The sequence below is a fragment of the Rhodnius prolixus genome, unplaced genomic scaffold (assembly GCF_049639745.1).
Source record: "Rhodnius prolixus isolate KJV_2025 unplaced genomic scaffold, Rpr scaffold_8, whole genome shotgun sequence".
In the NCBI taxonomy this organism is placed as follows: Eukaryota; Metazoa; Arthropoda; class Insecta; order Hemiptera; family Reduviidae; genus Rhodnius; species Rhodnius prolixus.
In genome coordinates this window covers 24,951,218-24,974,290 of record NW_027411593.1, presented here as the reverse complement: position 1 = coordinate 24,974,290, position 23,073 = coordinate 24,951,218, and the positions used below count along the sequence as shown (strand labels likewise).

Here is a 23,073-nt window from a genome sequence, read left to right as displayed (position 1 = left end):
TATATACACAAGTAATTATAAAAAGTTTTAAACAAAGAGTCAAGTTAAGGTTATGTTAATAATAATAGTTTTCTAGAAAAATTTAAATTTAAATGAGAGTCTCACATGCTCTTTAGTTTGAATTCCATGTAGGAAAAACACTACAGAGAAAAACTAGTTCACTTTAAGACCGTACTAAGACGATAAAAACTAATTTTTAAATAAATATCTACGAGCAAAACTTTTTGTAATGTTTACTAGCACACACATCACAGCTGATCCGCTTTTACACTTAAATTTAATATATTTCAAAAAAAAAAATTGAGTTAATCTATTTGTGCAGTGAACGGCTCATATAACAGTGGAATACATTTTCATTAACCCATCTCAAAACTGATGTCACAAAAAGAAAAGCCACCCAATTAGCTCTAGCTTGTTTTCTCTTGAGGCATTACACAACTTACTAGAGGGAGGTTCCACAATTTGAGATACAACCTGCTTTCATTACTGTTTGGCAAGCGCGCTTGTCGTATGAAGTGTATTACTAAACTGTGATCAATTAAGTAAGACATAACTCAGAAAGGCTCATTTAAGTGACTACATTTAGTGTAAACCACGTTTTGAATATGAACCATTAATAGGGGGACCACCTTGTCTCAAAGTTCCTCTTGATGAATTTCCTCCCTACCCCTTTCACCAAATATACATGTGTAGGGAAGCGATGGTAAGATCCCTAGGGATGTTTCCATCAGAGGCCCAAAGAATCTCCCTTGAAGGGTTCACTTTCTCTCTTCGCCTAACCAAACCCTTACCTTACCTCTCCTCTATGATACGCTTAGTTCCAGACCCTGTGTTTTCCCTTTGATATCCACTAGCCAATCCTATTGTTACATCTATCCTTACATGCTCTATGTCCATCAACCTAACTTCACTACATCTTCCAGTTCACCCTTTGCTAAGCCCAACTAACCTTTCCCTATTAGTTTCCAGTTTTAGCTATACAATGTTCATAACAAAACCCTATCTGCCAACCCTATCCACCTTTTTTCCTTTATTGAATCCGACCAGCTCCATTCTTTGGTCGGCTACCGGGTAATATAGATGCTATAAAGTTCTCCAGTTGGGCCAACCTCCTCCAAGAGGGCGAAATTATTGGAATGCCATTCAGCCGGCCTCTGCTTTCCCCCTAACCCCAAATCATTAATGAGTTAAGTTTTTGCAATAAAATAATAAATTCTATGGTAAACTACTTAACAATAATCTATCTAATAATTGGAGTACTTACCAAAATATGTATTACAAAAATTTCAAAAAGAATTATTGCTTTTACTTTCATCTACTGTCTACCAAAATTTATTTTAGGCCCAGTTTTAGAGGTGGGTTGAGAAAAGCTTGCACAGTAAATTACATTTCTGTTTAATAATAGGTTTTTATACAAACCGTATAAAGTTGGTAAAAATTTTATTTATGTCCTGACATTTAATGTTTAAAGTTTGATTTTATATTTGTGAAGTAGATCCTAGAGAATAGCAGCAGATAAAAGTTATGCGAGTGATCCACCAAATATTTTGTTGATGAATTATGCATATTAAGGAAGCATGAATGATGATGACGACCCATTAACAATAGTGCATTGTATGCACTTTGTACAAAATCCAGTGAAAATCTGTTCCAAATTTTAAAAATAAAACTGAATACCCAGAATTTAAAATTCTATGTACTGTAAAGAGTTCTAAACTATAGGAAAACAATTTACTTTAGTTTCCATTAAGCGAACATCAAATTTAGTAGGATAATATCATGTAATTGACTACAAAATACTATAATTCTGTTTCTAGTTGAATAAAACTTCTATGTGAATCTAAGGAGGAAAATCAATTAGAGAAGTATTATCTCCAAATTTGTTTAAGAAAACTATATCGGAGAAGATCTCGAAGTTTTGAACATTCTCAAGCCGTACTGAATATCTTTAACAAGTTCACCGCTGTCATAGCCAGAGGTAATTTGATAAAATGTCTTTGATATCCATCTGCAGATAATTATTTCGATTATAAATTTACTGGCATTTCTAAAATTTTAGATTTTCTTTCTAGTTTTATAAATAGGATTCAGTTTTAAGATGAGCATTTTATAGGTTCCATGTATAGTATTGGACATATTTTTTAATGAATGATTCATTAACCCGAAAGGAAGAAACAGTATTGCCAACTTCAGTCTTTTCCTCTGTTCTTGAGTGACGTCACTTTCAATTTTTTTTTTTAAAATCATTACTTTTTTCCAATAAAAATTATATTACTCAGAAAGTTTTAGTCCGAATTCGATTCTGATGACACGGTTAGAAAGGCAGATCAATTTTCTAAAAATTGATATCATTTCGAAGCATACGATAAGTTATTCTCCAAACAACCTCAATCTTTGACTTCCTCCGAACGGTATATCATTTTCCAGGATTCCTTTTATCTTCGTAAGAGAAATTACGTTAGCTTTGCAAGAAAACGTTTTCACGAGCACACAGTGTTAGTTTATCAAGTCGTTTAATTCATTGAAAACTCTTTTAGATGGACCAGTAGTCAATTTTTAAAGTAGATTGTCTTAAAATAAGGAAGTCAAAGGTAACAAATTGCAAAAAAAAAAAGGTTAAGGTTTATTCACATTCTTAATTTTTCAACAGTGTAGTTGTATGTAAAATTGTAATTTGGAGTACGTATGAATTTTTGTTTATAAAAATAGTACTTTTTGAAAATGTTTTCTAACATTTTCTCAAATATTTCAGAGCGATCAGATTTTTTTTTTTTTAAGTGCAATTTGTAACCTTTGACTTCCTTGCTGTTTGGAGAACAACTTATGCTTCGAAATGGTATCAATTTTTAGAAAATTTATCTGTCTTTCTAACCGTGTCATCAGAATCGAATTCGGACTAAAACTTTCCGAGTAATAACATTTTTATTGGAAAAAAGTAATGATTTTAGAAAAAAAAATTAAAGTGACGTCACTCAAGAACAGCGGAAAATATGAAGTTGGCCAATACGTCATTGAACTCCAGTTTAGATGCACTACACACAGTAGGCTTATGGACATTACCTACTGGTTCACTCTGTATAGTTCTATATATTTTATATTAAAATAGAACTTCATAAACAAAGGAATAATGGTAAATACTAGCTAGAATGACCAGCAGCCAGTCAAAAAATTGAGCTCCCTTCAACTGGTAACTATTGCAGGAATACAATATACATAGAAATAGAACCGAGTCATACTAGATCGGAGGTAAAGTGATGCGGCGGAGAGTAAAAGTAATATGTAGAGATTTGGTTTCAAACTTAATTTTCCATTTTTTTGACAATTCTTCATGGGAAAAGAGATGGGTTTCGAAGTTTCTGTATTTCCAAAATTCTTCTTAAAAATTTGTACTTGATTAATTTTTAAAGTAAAGTTTTTGTACTACAGCCATATGTAAAAGTGCAATTACCGTTTTATCTAATTAAACATTAAGGCATATATAGGCATTATAAATAATAATCATTACACAATTATCTTGATAGTTCATGATGTGTGGGTCTTTTACATTATACTGGGTTATTAAACCGTTTATTGCGGATGGTAGGTGGTGTTTGTGATGGATACAGTGCTAGAGTATTTGTAGAGGATACTTTGTGAAGTTTAGGAATGAATAGCTGTGACAAAGGACAGTTCATTTCTTATAATATAATAGCGCTGCCATTTATAAAAGTAGGTTTTATACAGAAATGTATGTATGTGTGGTAGAGAATGGCGTCAAGATAAGGAGACCGCAAGAAGCCAGTTGCGCGACACATTGCGGCAAGGAAACCGCAGTCACTATACTAGAAACGCTAGACAGGAATCTAGGGAGGAATTCATTACGTTAGAGGTCTGATGGCCGTGCGTGTGGTAAAATGGTGGTAGTAACAATGCGTCACATGAGCCATTTCCTTTAAATCTTTCTACCGCGACTCATAAATTTAACTCTTTCAGTTTTATGACTGCGATATTTAATTTGTTCTGTTCCTCTCTTTTTCCTTCTTCCTCTGCCTTATTCTTTCATTACTTTAATTTCATTTTAAGGCAGTCTTTCAGAGTGTTGGTTTTTGGTCTAATGTTTAAAAAAAGAAAGTGGCCGTTTTTGAAAATTACGTGATCTTTATTGATCCTCTGGGAAGTATTCCATTGAGCCTGTATTCTAATATTAACTGCTGTGATATAACTGTACTCTAATACACTGTATACTGTATATACTGTACTGTAATATACTGTATTCTGTACTCTAATATAACTGCTAATATCGCTACTCATCTCACTTACTTCTATTCATTGCGTCGAAGGCACGGCATTCCTTTCACCTAGCAAAGAACCGCTCCTTGCATAAAGAATCCCTTGAGTCTTGGTTTAAATGGTGACGAATTGAAAGAAATAAAAACAAAAGTAAGTACATTAATGTGAGGCGAACTATCCTTTATCTGTTAAAGGATTGTACAGATTGTGTAAAGGACCTAGGATTCTACATGGACAAACGCCTGATGAGGTATCTAATTACTAGACGTAAACCGAAAGAACTAAACAGACGATTCAAAACTAACGATCTATCTATAAAATGATACTGAAACCTGCCTGCACTTATGGAATGGAACTTTGGGCTTCCAATACCTGTAGAATTCAATCCTTCCAGTCAAAAACACTCCGTCGAATCGTTAATGCTCCTTACTTTATTTCTAATTATACCTTGCACCGAGATTTCCTTGTTCCCTGTGTTACAGAAACTGCAAGATCCCGTTACCATTAAATTCCACACATCAATTACCTCACATCCCAATCCTCTAGCATCTCAACTTATTGCATTGTCTGGAAATATTCCAAGACGGCTGAAGCGTAGGTGGCCACGTGATCTTCTCAATGAAGTGAGTGCCAGTACACAATAGTGGACTGTACTTCTTTGGGAGTTTCACCAATAGGCCTGGACATGCGGAATGGAATTTTGGAACTAAAGCTCCAAGCTTCCTATACCTATAGAATTTAATTCTACCAATCAAAAACCCTTAGCTTTGTTTACTAATTAGGAAAAAAAAACTCTTTTGACGCTTTAGCCTAAGTCTTAGAAAATTTCCTGACTATTTCACAGCAAGTTTGGAAATTTAGAATCTTAAAATGTTTGGAAACATAGACGTGGAACATGGAGTAATGAATTCTTGCAGGTTTGAACATGTAGAAAGTGGACAAAGAGATCTTAGTGAATGGTAGTATTAAAAACAAAGTTTCTTCGTTTGATGGAATACGATTCTATACATTTCGGAAGCTTTGAAATTAAGTCCCAAAATTGCATTTCCTATACTTTGCCCCTACATATTTTTTAGATACAGAATAAGAAATAGTTATAAAAAAAAAAACAAAAGCGATCCACAAAGGGAAGCTTAATGTTGCAAATCATAATCCTTTAACTCTGATTATTTTACAGAAAAACACGACGGATTTTTCTAATCCTTTAACTAACTTCTCCCCGTAGGTATTTCATAAATTATCATATTAAGCAGTAAAAATTCTATATGATATCTATTCAAGTGTATTTATATTTATTGGGTTATCATATTTGGGCAAAAAAAACTATATTTGTATGATTTTGGCGAAAAATAAGGAAAAACTGAAATCTGCTTAGATGTTAGCTAGGAGAAGTAAGTCCGCCATGTTCTTATCTTAGATGTTAGCTAGGAGAAGTAAGTCCGCCATGTTCTTATCTTAGATGTTAGCTAGGAGAAGTAAGTCCGCCATGTTCTTATCTTAGATGTTTGCTAGGAGAAGTAAGTCCGCCATGTTCTTATCTTAGATGTTAGCTAGGAGAAGTAAGTCCGCCATGTTCTTATCTTAGATGTTAGCTAGGAGAAGTAAGTCCGCCATGTTCTTATCTTAGATGTTAGCTAGGAGAAGTAAGTCCGCCATGTTCTTATCTTAGATGTTAGCTAGGAGAAGTAAGTCCGCCATGTTCTTATCTTAGATGTTAGCGAGGAGAAGTAAGTCCGCCATGTTCTTATCTTAGATGTTAGCTAGAAGTAAGTCTGCCATGTTCTTATCTTAGATGTTAGCTAGAAGTAAGTCCGCCAAGTTCTTATCTTAGATGTTAGCTAAGAGAAATAAGTCCGCCATGTTCTTATCTTAAGTGTCAGCTAGAAGTAAGTCCGCCATGTTCTTATCTTAAATGTCAGCTAGAAGTAAGTCCGCCATGTTCTTAACTTAGATGTTAGCTAGGAGAAGTAAGTCCGCCATGTTTTTTTCCTAGGAAAATAGTAAAAACAGATTTTCCAACATTATCGAATTTACAGCAGCAATTGTAAAGATGATTGATAAATTTCAATGATGGGTAATATCCAATAATAAACGATTCGTATAATAACCTTCAGAGAAAATCAACTGAATTCTCCAAAACATCTATCAGACAGAAGACCTTGAACTTGATCTTCCCTCATCCCTTGCTTTTTAGTGATTATTAAAAGTAACCTTTTTCTTTTCACAAATTCCACTATAAAATAAAGTCTTTTATGAGCTCCATTATGTAAAGATTTCTTGTAAGATACTGATGACCTGCAAGGGATCCAACTAGACATTTGATAGTATCCCGTTGGCAATCAAAACACCATTTTCATTGAATTATTTTAGCTAAAAGAGGCTCAGTTCTTTACGGTTTTTATAGTCTTCTTAAAAAAATTCTTACCGCAATCACAGAGAGCAGAAATTAATTCAATAATTCAAGCAATTAAATCAAATTCTGAAGCATAGACTTCTTTTTTTTTATTAATAACAAAAGAGAATATTTATTCATTTCAAAATATACTCGGTCTAAAGCAGATATGGTACAGGAGTTTGTCCGTTCTCTACGATAATTGTTATGTTGTCAATCACACACCAAAAGCTCTCAATGTCATGCATATAAGCAACGTTTTATCCCACTTGTGTTGACAAACTCCCAGCTTTGTGTTAATGTTATTGTTCGGTCACTTTCTCCCTTCATCATTTTAAATAAACATCATTGTTTACAAAGCAGTCCACATTTCAAAGTTATTGAAAAAAAATATATGAAATAAATAATAATAAAAAACACTTTGATTATAAATATTGTGAGTGAGTCAATTCTATTAAAGAAATGAAATAACTATATTTTATTTTATTTAGCTCTTAAAATATTTATTTTAAAACCTAATAGTGATTAACAGCTATCACTGATACAGACCTTTTGGTGAAAAAAATTATTTGTTTTAATTTTTAATCGGGTTGAACGCTTGTCCCATAATGGGTACCATATTTATTTACTGACAAAAATGATGTTGAAAAAATGATTAGCTCCTGGATATTGTCTCTGCAAAGCTAACATCTAAGATAAGAACATGGCGGACTTACTTCTAGCTAACATCTAAGATAAGAACATGGCGGACTTACTTCTAGCTAACATCTAAGATAAGAACATGGCGGACTTACTTCTAGCTAACATCTAAGATAAGAACATGGCGGACTTACTTCTAGCTAACATCTAAGATAAGAACATGGCGTACTTACTTCTAGCTAGGCGCCACGGTAGCCGAGCGGGTTAGAGGCGAGACCTGCGACGCTAATATGTATTGTGATACTGGGTTCGATTCCCGGTCTTAGGCCTTGGATTTTATTTAATGGTTAATAAAAGAAATTTACAGTAAAGTATGTTTGCTAGTCGCCTCCGTCCACGACACCTAATTGGTAGTTGGACGTTAAGCCCCGCCTAAAAATATAGGCAATTACTTTACTTTTTACTTCTAGCTAACATCTAAGATAAGAACATGGCGGACTTACTTCTCCTAGCTAACATCTAAGATAAGAACATGGCGGACTTACTTCTCCTAGCTAACATCTAAGATAAGAACATGGCGGACTTACTTCTCCTAGCTAACATCTAAGATAAGAACATGGCGGACTTACTTCTCCTAGCTAACATCTAAGATAAGAACATGGCGGACTTACTTCTCCTAGCTAACATCTAAGCAGATTTCAGTTTACCCTTATTTTTTGCCAAAATCATTCAAATATAGCTTTTATTGCACAGATATGATAACCCAATAAATATAAATTCACTTGAATAGATATTATCATATAGAATTTTTACTGCTTAATATGATAATTCTCTCATTCGTCGTAGCACGCATGTTGTTTGTATCTCTGTGACCGGTTTGGGTCTTTCAACATCATCAGAGATTGATTGGCAAATGGAATGTAAGAACGGAAACATAGTTGAAGTCGAATTCCGCGCACCAAATTCTTTAATCAGTCTCTGATAATTGATGGAAATCCAAAACTTGCTGCGAAAAGTGTTACGACTTATAAAATCAGCGTTAAAAATAATTGTATTGAGTATGACGCTTATTAGTTTTTAAATATGTTTTTTTAATTGCTTTGCTTCTCTCCAATGAATTGTAACATTGAGACCCCTTTGGAGAAGTCTCCAGTAATGTGAGTAATTAATTAATAAGCGCCGAGAAGCATTTATAATATACGGCAAACATGTCAATTGCGAAGCTGTAAGAGGAGACTTAGAAATGAGGTAAGAAGAAAGAAGGCTAGTTAAAAGGAAAGAACTTGACTTTGAAAGGGGACTTTATTAATCCCCTTTGCCTTGGTCCATACATGATCGTGGCTGTAATAGGAAATTATCGCTACTTGGTGCTAAGAATGTAAAGTTCGAACCTTCCTATAAAGAAGGTCAAGTAGTGCTGAAAAGTCATGATAACGGCCTTTTGTCATGGAAAGAATCGTTCGAGACTACTCATTGCCAGGAATAGCCGTTCAGGAATGGCTAAAATAAGAACTGGCATCACTGAATGAATAACACGTTTGTGGTATAGAATTAAAGACAAGGCAAAAAGGTTAAAATTCAATAATTGTTTGAAAAAAATGAGTTTCAGTTATTTTAAAGGCAAAATAAGATGAAGATGAAAAGGTATAAGAAAATACATAAAGTTTTGAATAATTTATAAATTTCTATTACTTTTGTTTTTAAGAGCGTAAACAACTGATTACGGTTGGCTCCCGGAGCCTTTTCAAATGCATTGTCGGTCTCAGGGCAGGGTTCTCTCATTAAAAACAACTAATCACCGGAAATCGAAAAACGATTACCTATGGACAGCCAGCTGTATTCGAAGTTAATCTCCTTTGCATCTAAATTTTTAGTTCTTTAAAACTCATTTCCACGGCTACAAAAAAAAAAAAAGACAATGCAGTCAAGGCAATGTATCTTCCAGTCAAAATTTCAGCTAACTTAGAATTTCGAATTATGCGCAAAGTTTTATTTATCTCCTTCCAAAACGTAAAAGGAACTTTTAATGAAGCAAACGGTAAAGATAAACTAAAATTTGCGTCGCTAAGGATTGGTTACCTTGCGAGAGAATAAGTTCAACATACTGAGTATACACTCCTACACGTGTTTTTATTTAATAAGAGTTATCAAAGGATCAATGTGGCAGAAAACTTTCCCCTTTGTACATATAACTTGCATAGTAAGGTAGATGTATAAGCGAGGATGTATGCGATAGGGTATTTTTCATCAAAAAGCGTACAAACGCTTCATTTTCTACAAACATTGAGGAAACTTAATTGATGAAAAACAGTTACTTCAATGAACTTGATGGTGATTAATTGTTTCCTTTCTGCAAGACGTGAACTTTTCATGGCACTTGACAAAAGTCACAGAATGAACTAAGACGAAGCTTTTTGGATTCATTTCAGAGGCCCCGTCCATTTGTTGCCAGTTATTGTTAGAAGAAATTGATGCTTATAGCAATTATATTTCTATTGGATGTTATATTCCAGCGTTTCCCAACCTTTTTTGGCTCGCTTAGCGCTTGGTAGTACATCATGTTAAATTGTACCATTTCGTAAAAATGATTGTATTTCATGAAATTTGTTATTCCAAGTGTTATTTTATTATTATTATCTTTATTTGTAAAGAGAAACAATGTATCAGTTACAATGGAGTTCAAGTTCATGTTCACTTTATAAACTTTGTAAAATATAAGATCTTAGTTTTAAAACTTTTTTTAAGATTATTATATTTGTTTTCTAAAACTTTTATAGACTGGGCAGCTGATAAACAGGTAAATTAATGTTTTCGACTCGTTCTTATTGATTTTAAATTTAATAACATAAGGGCCACCCAATCTTAAAGAATCCCTTAACTTGAAACGTAAATATTGTTGACCACCATTTTGTAATAAATTTTGTGAATTCCAAAATATATTATACATAATGTTATTTACTTTATTTAAATCAGTTAAGTGCAAATGTTCCCTATTTTATTATAGAAATATTAGATTTGTGATATAAGCATTCTAATGAGCAATTCTAATTCTAGAAGGGGTTTGAAATACAATTATCATTTGTGTTTTCGGGTTTTGGAAAATACTCCTTGAAAGACAATTTTAATCCTGTAAAATGTGCTATTATATTTTCTCGTATATCTTGAGACAGACTAACCTTATTACTGTACATATTAACAACTTTACTGAATAATGTTATTAAATTAATTAAAATAATTTTTAAGAATTATACAATAGAAAAAACGTTTCTGTGATATTTTTATGATTTTATTTATTTTTTTTTTTTATGTCCGCCATTGTTGATAATTTTTCGTGCACCATCAGTGGTACGCGTACCACAGGTTGGGAATCCCTGTACTGTTTGTGTACAGACAAACGTTAAAAAAAGGATTTATTAGTATTTTGACGCAAGCTAAAGATTAGCAACCCATGAATAATGAAAGCTTTCAGATGTCGAATATAAAGGTTCGAAGATCTTTGATAAGACAGGATTCAAAAGCAATAGGATTGATGCCCTTAATAGTAGAATCAAGGAGCTTTTCTATTGAATGTTGTTGGCAAGTGTAACATGAATAGAGCAGGTGCTAGATGAAAATTGGACGATGATTCATCAGCTTGCAATGAGTTACCTTATTAAGGGAAAACTGATTTTACCATCCTTTCATCTTCCACCAGCGACATTTCTATAAATCCATATTAAAGTTGGCAAGCTTGCTCTGTGTCTGGTATTGAGAGGTATTTCTAATTATTGATAACTATCTCGCCTAGTTAAGGAGATATTGGTGAGGGGAAGTTTTGTCCCATTTACCCTGACTGACTCCTTTATAAAATACACCAGAATGCTATAACATTGAAAATGGAATCGCTCACCAAACTTGACAATGTCTGATCTTATTTAGGTGCAAATGTTAGAGGGAATAGAGGAGTGGTTATGTAATTTCTACCAACTATCTCACTCTGGCCCGCACGTAGACTTGCTAGAAAGCAATTTAAACTTGAAATGACTGCCATATAAACTGCTTAGTAGGTGTACATCTCCACAGATTCATCATACATGCACAGGAAATACATATGTGCTAGCGAAATGCTATACTTCGGCAACTTAGTTGAATACTTGTAAGGAAATCCAAAGTTATAAATGAGAAACAATTGTTTGCATGTACACCACACATGTTATACATAAAATTTTTGGTTTTTCAAAAATTACTAACGAGCTATCAGCCTGGGTACCAGGTCAGTTCAAGATTAACTCACATCTTTATCAAGATGAATATATTAATGAACTTAACATATTTGAATGATTCCAAAATGGCTCCTATGGGACCGGAGCTGGACTGTATGGGGTTAAACCTGAGATACTCATTGAGAGAGCTCTTGGGAGCCATCGACTTTCAGGCCGAGGTCTTTGCTATTAAAACTGCGAATGAATCTTAGAAATAAGGAGGTTTGCATTTTTTCGGATAGTCAAGCGGCACTCAAGGCCCTCTCTTCCTTCAGAACTACATCTTCCCTGGTCTGGGAATGTAAAATGGCCCTAGAACAACTGGCCTAGCACAATAAAGTCCGACTTGAGTGGGTGCCGGGCCATGTGGGGATTAAGGGGAATGAAATAGCTGATCAGTTGGCCAGGAATGGAGCTAGTACTCCCTTCATTGGCCCGGAACCTGTCCTCGAGATCACCAAGGGTGCTTTTCGTGCTCTCAGAGACTGGATCTGCAGAGAACATGAAAAGAGCTTGGTGATGCTTGCTGGGGTTAAACACGGCAAGAATGAGTAAATTAAAGTAATCGCCTATTTTTTCAGGCGGGGCTTAACGTCCAACTACCAATTAGGTGTCGTGGATGGAGGTGACTAGCAAACATACTTTACTGTAAATTTCTTTTATTAACTATTAAATAAAATCTAAGGCCTAAGACAGGGAATCGAACCCAATACCACAATACATATTAGCTTTGCTGGTCTCACCTGACACGACAAGAGTATTATGCCTTTGCTATGTAAACAAAGAACCAAAAAGACTCTTTGTGCTTGGGCAGAAATCAGATTACTCTGACTACAGGCCTATTCTCGGGACACTGCAGGCTCAGGAAGCATCTGCGCAAGATTGGGCTTATCAGCTCGGAACCGTTGTGCAGATTGTGTGAGGAAGAGGAGGAAATGGCCTCTCACTTGTTGTTCGATTGCGTTGCTCTACGATATCTTCGAAACTTTGAGGCCCAATGAGATAGTGGCGCAAAAAAGAACTAGTAGGGAAATTCCTGACAACGTTTTCAGTAGTGGAGGTTTCGCCTACCAGATCTAAAAATAGGAAGGCACAATAAGCCTCTTGTGGCTGCGGTGCCTTGGGGTATAGGTCCTGTCCCGTTTCTAATTCTAATTTTATTCTAACATATTGTACCCATTATTGAACTTTATCTAGGGATAAAATGGCTGCTATACACATAGAAGCCAAATAGGTTTCCTAACAAAAATTAAAGAGCCAATAAAATTAACATGATACCTTTGATCTCAAATTAATGTAATTACTTTGAAAACCTCCGCCTTCAATTAATTATCAGCAGTAAAAGTAATAGAATATTAGAAAGAAACGCAAACTTTTCCAATAAAAAAGATAATTAAATAAGACAAGAATATCACCTGACTTCTTGGCAGTAATAATGGCAGAATTAATGGGTAAATACTTCCTTTAGTGGTGGGTTAATATGGCGGGTCAACGTCTAACGAAAGCTACTTAACGATTTACAGAGGCGGACACTGATACCCTTGAGTATAATAACCTATCTTATAAGGATTCACCCACAGTTACTTATAGTTAATTCTAAACCCTCTTCTAAATGGATTCAGTCTGTAATTAAGATTTCGATCTTCATTGTAGATATATATATATATATATAGGCACACATATACGCTTTTATACTAAACGTATTATAGATAATATGAAACCTCTTGCACGTTAAATAATATTTCGGATTAATCTATTTTATTTCTCTTTCTTTAATTAATTATCATTGAATTTGTTATTAGATTACATTGTTTTGTAGTGAAATGGTTATTTATTGAACTCATGAGGGCAGCTTGCTTTTCATACTCGAGTCCAAGTAATGCACACACGAGAAAGGTATCTCTAAAACTAGGGTATGAAAGCACTTCTCTCAAGTAATATATTTTTATTTTTCAATCATTATAATAATTTAGAAGGCAAGAAAGAAGACGAGGTGACCTAATAATATGTTGACATGTTTCGTATTTTGGATTTTTTTAAAATCTAATATTGAAATTTACAGATGTAACAATTGTTGCAACAAGCAAATGTGATATATGATAACTATATCGCGAATATGGATCGGAGTAGGCACCCAGTGGTGTCACTCCATTATCATGAATACTTATTAAACTGCACTCACGATTAGAGAAGATCGCGGGGCCATCTTCTCTTCAATCTCCTTGGAGGATTACCTGGTATTGTGGAAGAAGGTAGGTGTTCTATTAGAGGGTTAGGATGAGCTGCTGTTGTGGAATATTTTAAGAAGTAATGTGGAATTAGGATATGTATATCTTTTTTAATCTTTTATTGAAGTCCGCAACTGCAACAACTGTTGCAACAAGCAAATGTGATATTTGATTAGAATATCATGAATATGGATCGGAGAAAGCACCCAAAGGTGTAACTCAATTAACGTGAGTATACTATACTGTTCTTATGATGGGAGTAGATCGCGGGGCCTTCTTCTCTTCAATCTCCTTGGAGGATTACCTAGTATTGAGGAAGAAGATATGTGTTCTATTAGAGAGTTAGGATGAACTGTTTGTAGAGGAATGAAATTTTAAGAAACGAATTTTAGCAAGATCTTTAACGAAAAGGATTTTGAGATCGTTGTGAATGGTGAGGTTAGAAATATAGAATGGTGCGTTAAGTAGTTTTCGTAGTATTTTTGACTGTAATGTCTGGAGGCGTAGAGAGTTGGAACGTTTAGTCGATTCCCATACGAGGGTCGTTTGAAAAGTACGTGCAAAAATAAAAACTACTTAATTTTTTGGGGTAAACCTTTTTTATTTTTCAACATAGTCTCCTTTGAGGCTTATACACTTCGTCCAACGCTGCTCTAGTTTGTTGATCCCTTCCGAATAATAGGATTTGTCCAAGTCTGAAAAATAGCCATTCGTTTCTGCAATCACCTCCTCGTTTGAATAAAATCTTTTTCCCGCCAGCCATTTCTTCATATTGGGGAACAAATAGTAGTCCGAGGGAGCCAAGTCTGGAGAATAGGGGGGATGTGAAACGAGTTGGAACCCTATTTCCATTAATTTTGCGACCGCAACTGCTGAGGTGTGAGCTGGTGCGTTGTCGTGATGGAAAAGGACTTTTTTGTGGGCCAATCGTGGGCGCTTTTTCTTGCAGCTCGGTTTTCAAACGGTCCAATAACGATGAATAATATGCACCTGTAATAGTTTTACCCTTTTCCAGATAGTCGATGAGGATTATTCCTTGCGAATCCCAAAAGACAGTCGCCATAATCTTTCCGGCCGAAGGAACGGTCTTCGCCTTTTTTGGCGCAGATCCCCTCTTGGTAACCCATTGTTTAGATTGTTCTTTGGTCTCAGGAGTGTAGTGATGTATCCATGTTTCATCCACAGTGACGAAACGACGCTTAAAGTCCTGCGGATTCTTCTGGAACAGCTGCAAACCGTCCTTGCAACACTTCACACGATTTCGTTTTTGGTCAAGCGTGAGCAATCGCGGCACCCATCTTGCGGATAGCTTTGTCATGTCCAAATGTTGATGCAAAATATTATGTACCCGTTCATTCGAGATGCCCACAGCACTAGCAATCTCACGCACCTTCACTCTTCTGTCATCCATCACCATATCATGGATTTTATCAATGATTTCTGGAATAGTAACCTCAACAGGGCGTCCAGAACGTTCAGCGTCACTTGTGCCCATATGGCCACTCCGAAAATTTTGAAACCACTTATAAACTGTTCTAATCGAAGGTGCAGAGTCACCATAATGTTTATCAAGCTTCTCTTTAGTCTCCTGAGGCGTTTTGCCTTTCATAAAGTAGTGTTTAATCAACACACGAAATTCTTTTTCGTCCATTTTTTGAAAATCACTCGACTTCCTCGATTCAAACGAATGCCAAACACAAAGAAATAGACCGATCTGGCTGAAACTTGGCGTGTGTTCTTCCAAGAGATGCTACTAACTAAACATAACCTCGATACGCGCCAGTAGTGCTATCTCTCTGACTTTGCACGAACTTTTCAAACGACCCTCGTACTTCGATGCCGTACGACCAAATAGGTTGCAGTAACAGTAAGGAAAACAATCTATTGTTAAGTTAGGTTTCGAACGTTTGTCAAGTAGTCTGGCGAGAAGTTTGTAGCGTTGGTTAGTTTCTTGTCTTTTTAGTCTAGTATGGGGATTCCATGTCAACCGTTTGTCTAGGTGCAGTCCAAGGTAGGGTACTTTGTCCACAGTTGGTATAGGAGTTTGGTTCAAGATGATGGGAGGTAGGATTTTTCGTCTTAGAGTAAATACTTTATATTTTGATTTCGAACGTTAAAATATTAAAATTAAAATATAAAAACAAAAGTTGACTCTTTTAAATTGATTATGCAAAAATTAGCATTAAAGAACCATTCTTGTAATTTAATGGTGTTTAGAGCATTGTTTGACCGTTGAAAGAAAAAGCAGATGACAAACAATATTGACAGAGTTCTGTTAATGAAGTACAATTATACAAGAGGCAGGCGCTAATGAATATCTGTTATTTTGCAGAGGAGCTCACCAGCACAGTGAAGTAGTCTGCGGCAGAAGTAGGCAGGCAACCCTAGCCTATACCTGTTCACTATCTCATTCTATGCTAACGCTCTCTTTCGTTTATTTGTTTTACAACTTGTAAAGTTAATTGTATATTTTGTTTAATCCGTTGTGAAAGGATAGAGCATAATATCTTTTTAACAAAAGAGTCCCGCTTATTTAAACTAGGATTAATTTATTGTTAGCTTACCATGGACCGTGCAGTAGGAGTATACTATCTAATAAAGAGAATGAAAGTAAATCCTCGCTTTAGCGGCGAATTTTAGTATCCGATTATGCGAATTACGTAATCTAAAACGAACTTCCCTGTAATTTTCTCAGCCAGAATAACTCCCCATTCTGTGCTCTCTTTTCTTTCTAATATTTCGCTGCCATTCGCTCTTTCGCAAAGTATTGAATCACATCTTCTTTAAATCCTTGGTATTTCTAGTGACTAACCAGATTATTTTAGTGCTGGATTTTAGAAAAGTAGTTTAAGGTGTTAATGTTCCGTTTAGAAGATCTTTATGCTCCAAAGTAACCCGCGTTCACTCTACCAATCTTACAGATCTTGGAGATGCCAAATTTTCTCTGTTTGCCGCTAAAAGTTACTTTAAATGTTTCTGCGAGAGCAAAGTGGTTCAAAGTGGACTATGGAGCAATCAACAACCAACATCTGCCATTGGAACAGCGTTTACCAATAAGAAAAGTGCTTTACGCGACAAATTGGTGAACGAGCCCGTACAAGAAAGTGGTAAGACTAACTCCTTTATCCTCAGTGATAGACGTAGAATACAAAAACCATAAAAAAAAAAAAAAGCTTCATCATGCAGGAGTGACAAAGTTAATCCTCAATTTGCCGCTCACCAACTTGCAAATAATGGAGTTGAATAACGAGACAAGTTTTGAATTAAGCAAATCTCTGAAGCTATGGAGTAGTTATTTTTGTTACACTGTAATAAAACGCGTTTAATTTGTAAATTTGCCCATCACAGTTTGCTTAACGTTTCTATGAAATTGTAGTTAAATAAATTAAATGGGAGTTGTCGAGGATACCACAGGATGGATGCAAATAATTTAAATGTTAACTTATTTAGGATATACTTGAAATTTAAGCCTGGGAGGAATTCCATACAAATTTTTATAGCCATAATATAACTAGATTTCCAGAAATGGTTGGCATCGCTGGATTAAACAGCTGTTTTAACTTTAAAGCCCATAAAACCTAATTAAGAAGAAACAAACTTCATATAAAGGCCAAAAAGTCTTTTACTTTTCATTTATTTTAGGAATTAAGGAATTAGCCAGGCACAGAGCGGCTAAATACACTAAGGAATGCAAGTTAGGAATTTAGTTGCCATAAATGTAAGTCCTACATTCTTAGTGCAAACAAACAAATGTAAGGATACATAAAAATATACATTAACCCATTAGTGCTCAGTGGCAACCGTAGTTGCCTAAATTTTTGAAAAATTCTGGAATAATTGCTTTTGGACTTTTAAGGTTTGTTTCGTTGGTAGCATTGAGGATATAACCTCCCTTCACTGTAATAATTTTGTTTGCTAGTGAAAGTTTTTCTTTCTTTAAGAAATTTTGTTATTTTTGATGGTCGTTTTTTCTGCAACTTTTGGAACCTAAAAAAATGTAAGTACTTTCAATTTTCGTTTTTAAATTTATTAAATTTTATGTTGCATTATTTTAGATGGATGTATAATCTATTATTTGGTCTAAGTTATCAACAAAAATGAATGTTTTTCTTTTCAAAATAAAGTGTTGAACTTCGGTGGCAACTAAAGTTGCCAATGAGCACAAGTGATAGCATTTAACTTTTTGTTCCTAAAACTTGTTCTTCACTACGCATATATTTTGCAGGGGATATACTTATTCTTTTTTTCTTATTTTTTTTAATTTTAGGTCTCGAGATACGAGATACACTGTTGATGGGCTACTAAATTCCCTTGAGGAATATTATAGACCAGACTGTGTTAGAGGGATAAGGTCGGCAGCAATTATAGCACCAGCTGAATTTGGTGACGTAGTTACTGACGAAGATTCGGATTTATCTGATGACGAAGTTGTCGGTGATGCATCACATTTGCCAGGCCGGATATTGAGGACGGAAGTAAGTGTGGAGTTCGAAGAAGATGAAACTGAACTTACTGCAGAGACCCAGGTTATATCTGATGAACCTCCAAAGAAAAGGAAAAAAAATGTACCTAAGATTAAACCTTCTAAATCCGAATGGTCAGTGTCCAACCAAATGAAATGGGTCTTACCGGATCATTATAAGAATTTTTTTGAGCCTTCTACTGAAGACTTTATAAAGAATACCGTAACATCGCCCTTGGATACATTTAAATTATTTTTCAGTAATGATTTAATAAATCATATAGTTCTACAAACAAATTTATATTCAGGCCAAAAAGGTAACCACAGCCTGAACGTTACATATGAGGAAATGCATACTTTTATTGGGATAATGCTTCTTTCGGGATATCATCAACTCCCTAGTAAGAGAATGTATTGGCAGGAAGAGCCCGATTGCAAAGTAGCAGTTGTTGCAGAAGCCATGAGAAGAAGAAGGTTTGAGGATATTTTGCGATGTATTCATTTAAATGACAATTCCCAGATCACTGGTGACAGATTATATAAAGTTCGTCCTCTTTTTAAATACTTAAATCAATCATTTAAAATGATCTCCCCGAAGGAATGTGTTTCCATAGACGAAAGTATTATTCCATATTATGGTCGTCAATATAGAACGAAAATAAGAAATAAAAAATGGTGGTGGGCCTTTTTTGCATGGTCAGTGGATGTGAGCTGTGTCCAAGGTTGGCTGACATACAGAAATTTAGGGCACATCATACCTTATCTGCAGTTTAGAAGGCAAGTTGTGCTACAAATTTTATCAAGTTTTGGCACTGGTCGATCTAGATCAGGACCATCGTTACCTTCGTTAACGAATTCATCGGCCATAGAAGACATCCGAAGAGACAGAAAGGATCACCTCATCATAAAAGGTGAATCAAAATACAGAAGATGCAAGACTTGCTCAAGGAGGACAACATATCTATGCAATAAGTGTAACATTCCACTTCATCCTGAATGTTTTGAGGCATTCCACCACTAAAAATTTATATTTTATACTTTTCTCTTTTTTCTGTGTATTTACATTAAACAATACTTTATAATGCTTGTAAAATCGATTTTAATTAAAGTTTTTTTAGTTTTAACTCTACTTCTTATTTTTATGAACCTTCAACCAAAATTATATCGTTAACGCTCAGTGGCAACTATAGTTGCCATGGGTTTTTTATATGATGGCACACAAAATAATTTTTTTTAGTATTTTTCCCTTAAACTAGAATGCCTTTAGAAAAGAAAATAACCGACATAAACAAAATTCCTAACAACTTATAATTCTGAGCACTAATGGGTTAATGTTCATCTTGCAGCGGAGACCAAGACGATCCTTGCTGTGCCGCGCACCACTATGAAAGTCTCAGAAAAAAGAGAAGAAATAACTTGGAGTTAAATAATGAAGCAAGTATTGCACGAAGTAGATTTATATTTGACGCACCATTTTAATTACAACTTTTTCTAACCCCGTCTTAATAATAAATCTTTAATTTATACATTTGCCCGTCAATGTTTCGAAAAAATTACATCGATGAAATTTAAAAGTTAGATGCTGAGGATACCCTTTCGGTGGTAATAGTGAGTAATTTTGTTATTTGCTTTAATATTAATATCATTATCTGTAATATCTCTTAGTGCATCCATGTTAGTTAGGCTGTGTAAGAAATCTTACAAGATGGACTAGTCCCAAAATCGAAAAATTGGAAAAAATAAAGAAATAATGACTGAAATTTGCGTTATTCTTTCTTCCTTTTGGATTAATGAACCAGTCACCCAAAAACGATGAACAATACTCTACAATTTGTTATTATTAATGGTTTAAACATGGTTAGTGTGGTGATATTGGTGGAGTTCCTCGCGAAGTACGTTATAAGTGTCTTCAGACTTGACTGCCTTGCAAGTCTCTTCTTTAAGGGTGCGGGATGACTTCTAAATGATATCGCTACCATGGTATTGACTAGCCTCACTCTAGATCAGGCATGTCAAACGGTAGGCCCGTCACGATGTTTGGAAATTATACAATTTAATGTTTACAATGAAACGTAGTCCACATCGCAGCCGAAACAGCTACAAACCATTGTCCGAAGAGTAGCAGCAGCGTCCAGCAAAATGCGCAGTAGCTAGCATTACGGTTTATGACTCGATGTGGACTTACTCGCTTCTTGCTCTCTGCGGCAGTACTGTCAGTGAGTCAAATAAAAATTATTACTTTGGGTAAAACAACTTCAAAAAGATAATTTATCCCATTTTGAATGCTGCCAATCATTACTACAAAAATTGCCGAATTTGAAATTTTCAAAATCAAATTACATTATTAAAAAATGTATTTGAAACAAGATTTTTGGATTTTAATAAATGTGCAACTCAACTTCAAATATTTACTTCTCCTCTTTCAGTTGATCTTTAAACTGCTGCTGATGAAATTTTACTACGAGTAAATAATTCAGAGCGATTCTGTTTTGAAACTAAAATTCACGGAAGTTGGAGTACCAAAATTTTATAACTTATTTATCAATCAACCATTTCCTAATATTTTATTATTATCTAAGCATGTTTTCGCCATATTCGGAAGCAAAAATGTGTGAAAAATTGATTTCAATATTAAAAAATAATAAAACGCCTGAAAGATCAAGATTAACAGATCAACCAGATCAATGTTCAATCTATCTTAAAAATCACAACTGCCAAAGGAAGTTCAACCAAATTTCGAAGATTTGGTTTCAAGAAAAACGTCTAGTTTCTTTAAAAAAAAAAAAAAAAAAAAATGATTTTATAATTTTTTATACGACTTTGTATTATTTGACTTGATTTTATTTTTTCAATGAACATTTTATGTTAATAATAGTAAATCAAAATTTTCAAATCAAAATCAAAATGAGTTTGACATGCCTGGTTTAGATTGTGTACAGCTGATTTTATCGCTAAATAAGAATGTGTGTTTGATCCACTATATCCAAAATGAAATGAATAACTAGTTTTAAAGTTATGCAATTACTTGTGTGCGCTTGCCTGCTTGGTTCAATGTTCAACATGCAATCGATCAAAACTTTTACTTTCGATATAATGAAAATTTCAAAATAAAAAACTATCTTGATGCACTAAGACAAAATCAAGGAGTATCAACCATTGGTTGTAATGAAATAATCACTTATTACGGATGCAATTTTTTTTAAAAACAAAACTCCTTGCTTCTTTCTGAATGCATGTAGTGAGTGAATTAGTGCTGATACAAGTGGGTGACATGCAACAAACTGGGTTCGTTTAGAGTGAGTTGTTGCATAGTTACACATCACCTCCGTGTAATGACCCTAACTTATTGCTTTAGTTCAGAAAATAAAATACAACTCATATTTCTTACCTTTTTCCCGGCTTTTTTATAAATAGGTATTTTGCATAAAAAGCGTACCACCATTTTTTCTTTTTCCTCTTGCCATTTACTTCTTTTTCCCACATAATATATATATACATAAATTTAGTGAGAATTTAAATAAACATGTAAATGATAACAGACAATATAGTATGTGTATTCATTCGTACATTGTTCGCAAAGAAATGATAAATGCAAAATAATTATTCGCTCTCCATTTTTGGTTTTTACGTCATATTTTAACACTGATAATGATGATAAGGTGCAACCTTTGTATCCTTCAATAAAAATAAAGAAAAACCCGAACTGTGGATGATAGCATTTTACTTCCTTGCTCTTGCATTTCCTCCCCTACCGAAGAAGTATTTCGTGATCTAATAGCTCCATTAAAAAAACAAAATCATTTTTATTGTTATCACAGTAAAAGAAAATGGATCTACTTGTAATGCCCTTATTTTTAGCTTCTCTTTCTAGGAGCTTTTAACAATTCAATGTCCGATGATGGAATTTTATGACGGGAGGGACCCTGTTCTTAAGTGTTCCTTTCGAGCCCTATCCCTTTGAGATTATATTATATAATTCTTATTGTAAAATTTGAACTACACAGTACACTAAAACAAGCTCCGGGCGCCAAAAACCTCAGATGTTGACGCGTCTTAAACAAATGTCATAGATTAGTTACCACACTCAAATCCTATAACCAGAAAGATCTATTTGAAGATGGTGAGTGTCTCTGTAGAATGCAAGCGTCTGTTAAGTGAACTTGTGCAAGGGTGAGGCTGTGGTCTTTGAGGAGCTAGAAGAGTTAGCTAGATCCCAATCTACGTTGCACAAATACTGCTGCGGAATATGCGTCGTTTGTATAATGCAGGTTTACCCTGAATTCCGCGCTGTACTGATGTTTAAAAAGTTTTTGAAAAATCCAAAATAATATTGATGTTTATTATATCAGAAATCATTTTACGCTTTTAAAAGATATATGGTAATAAGAATAGACTATGGATTCACAAGATGCTCTAACTAATTCCTAAAACCATCTACAATTGTAAAAGGTTTTTTAGTGTCTTGATTCAGAAAGATTTTTTGGAGGTGATGGAGTTGAAAAGATAGTAGGTTGGAAGCTGCTCATTTAGATAAAATTTATAACAGAAAAATACGTTTGCTATGAATAGCTGGTCCTTTGTTTAGTTGCTTAAATCCCGGAGTTCCCGGGTTCAAATCCAGCGGCTGGCCCTTAGATTTTTCTCTTCCTAGGAGCTTCTTACAGCTCACTGTACGGTGATGTACAGTGTTGTCTGTAACAAGAGTTACACTGTCCGGAGCCTGGCAGTGCACTGAAGAAAAAAGCTCCGGGCGCCAATAAACTCAGATGTTGACGCGTCTTAAACAAAAGTCATAGATTATTTACAACACTCAAATCCAATGTGACCAGAAAGATCTATTTG

The 23,073-nt window shown here is 34.7% G+C and overlaps 3 long non-coding RNA genes across 6 annotated transcripts in view; 2 read left to right on the top strand and 1 right to left on the bottom strand.

Moving 5' to 3' along the window:
- The window catches only part of LOC141451049 (uncharacterized), a 1,078,357-nt gene that overhangs the window by 677,704 nt on the left and 377,580 nt on the right, over positions 1-23,073 (top strand). The gene's annotated exons all lie outside the window — the stretch shown is intronic.
- LOC141451050 (uncharacterized) overlaps positions 1-23,073 on the bottom strand; it is a 125,246-nt gene that overhangs the window by 16,630 nt on the left and 85,543 nt on the right. The window lies entirely within an intron of this gene.
- On the top strand, positions 361-22,400 carry LOC141451045 (uncharacterized). The gene is made up of 4 exons (XR_012456503.1): positions 361-542; positions 1,818-1,978; positions 16,691-17,487; positions 19,578-22,400. It is a non-coding gene; the product is annotated as an uncharacterized lncRNA (long non-coding RNA).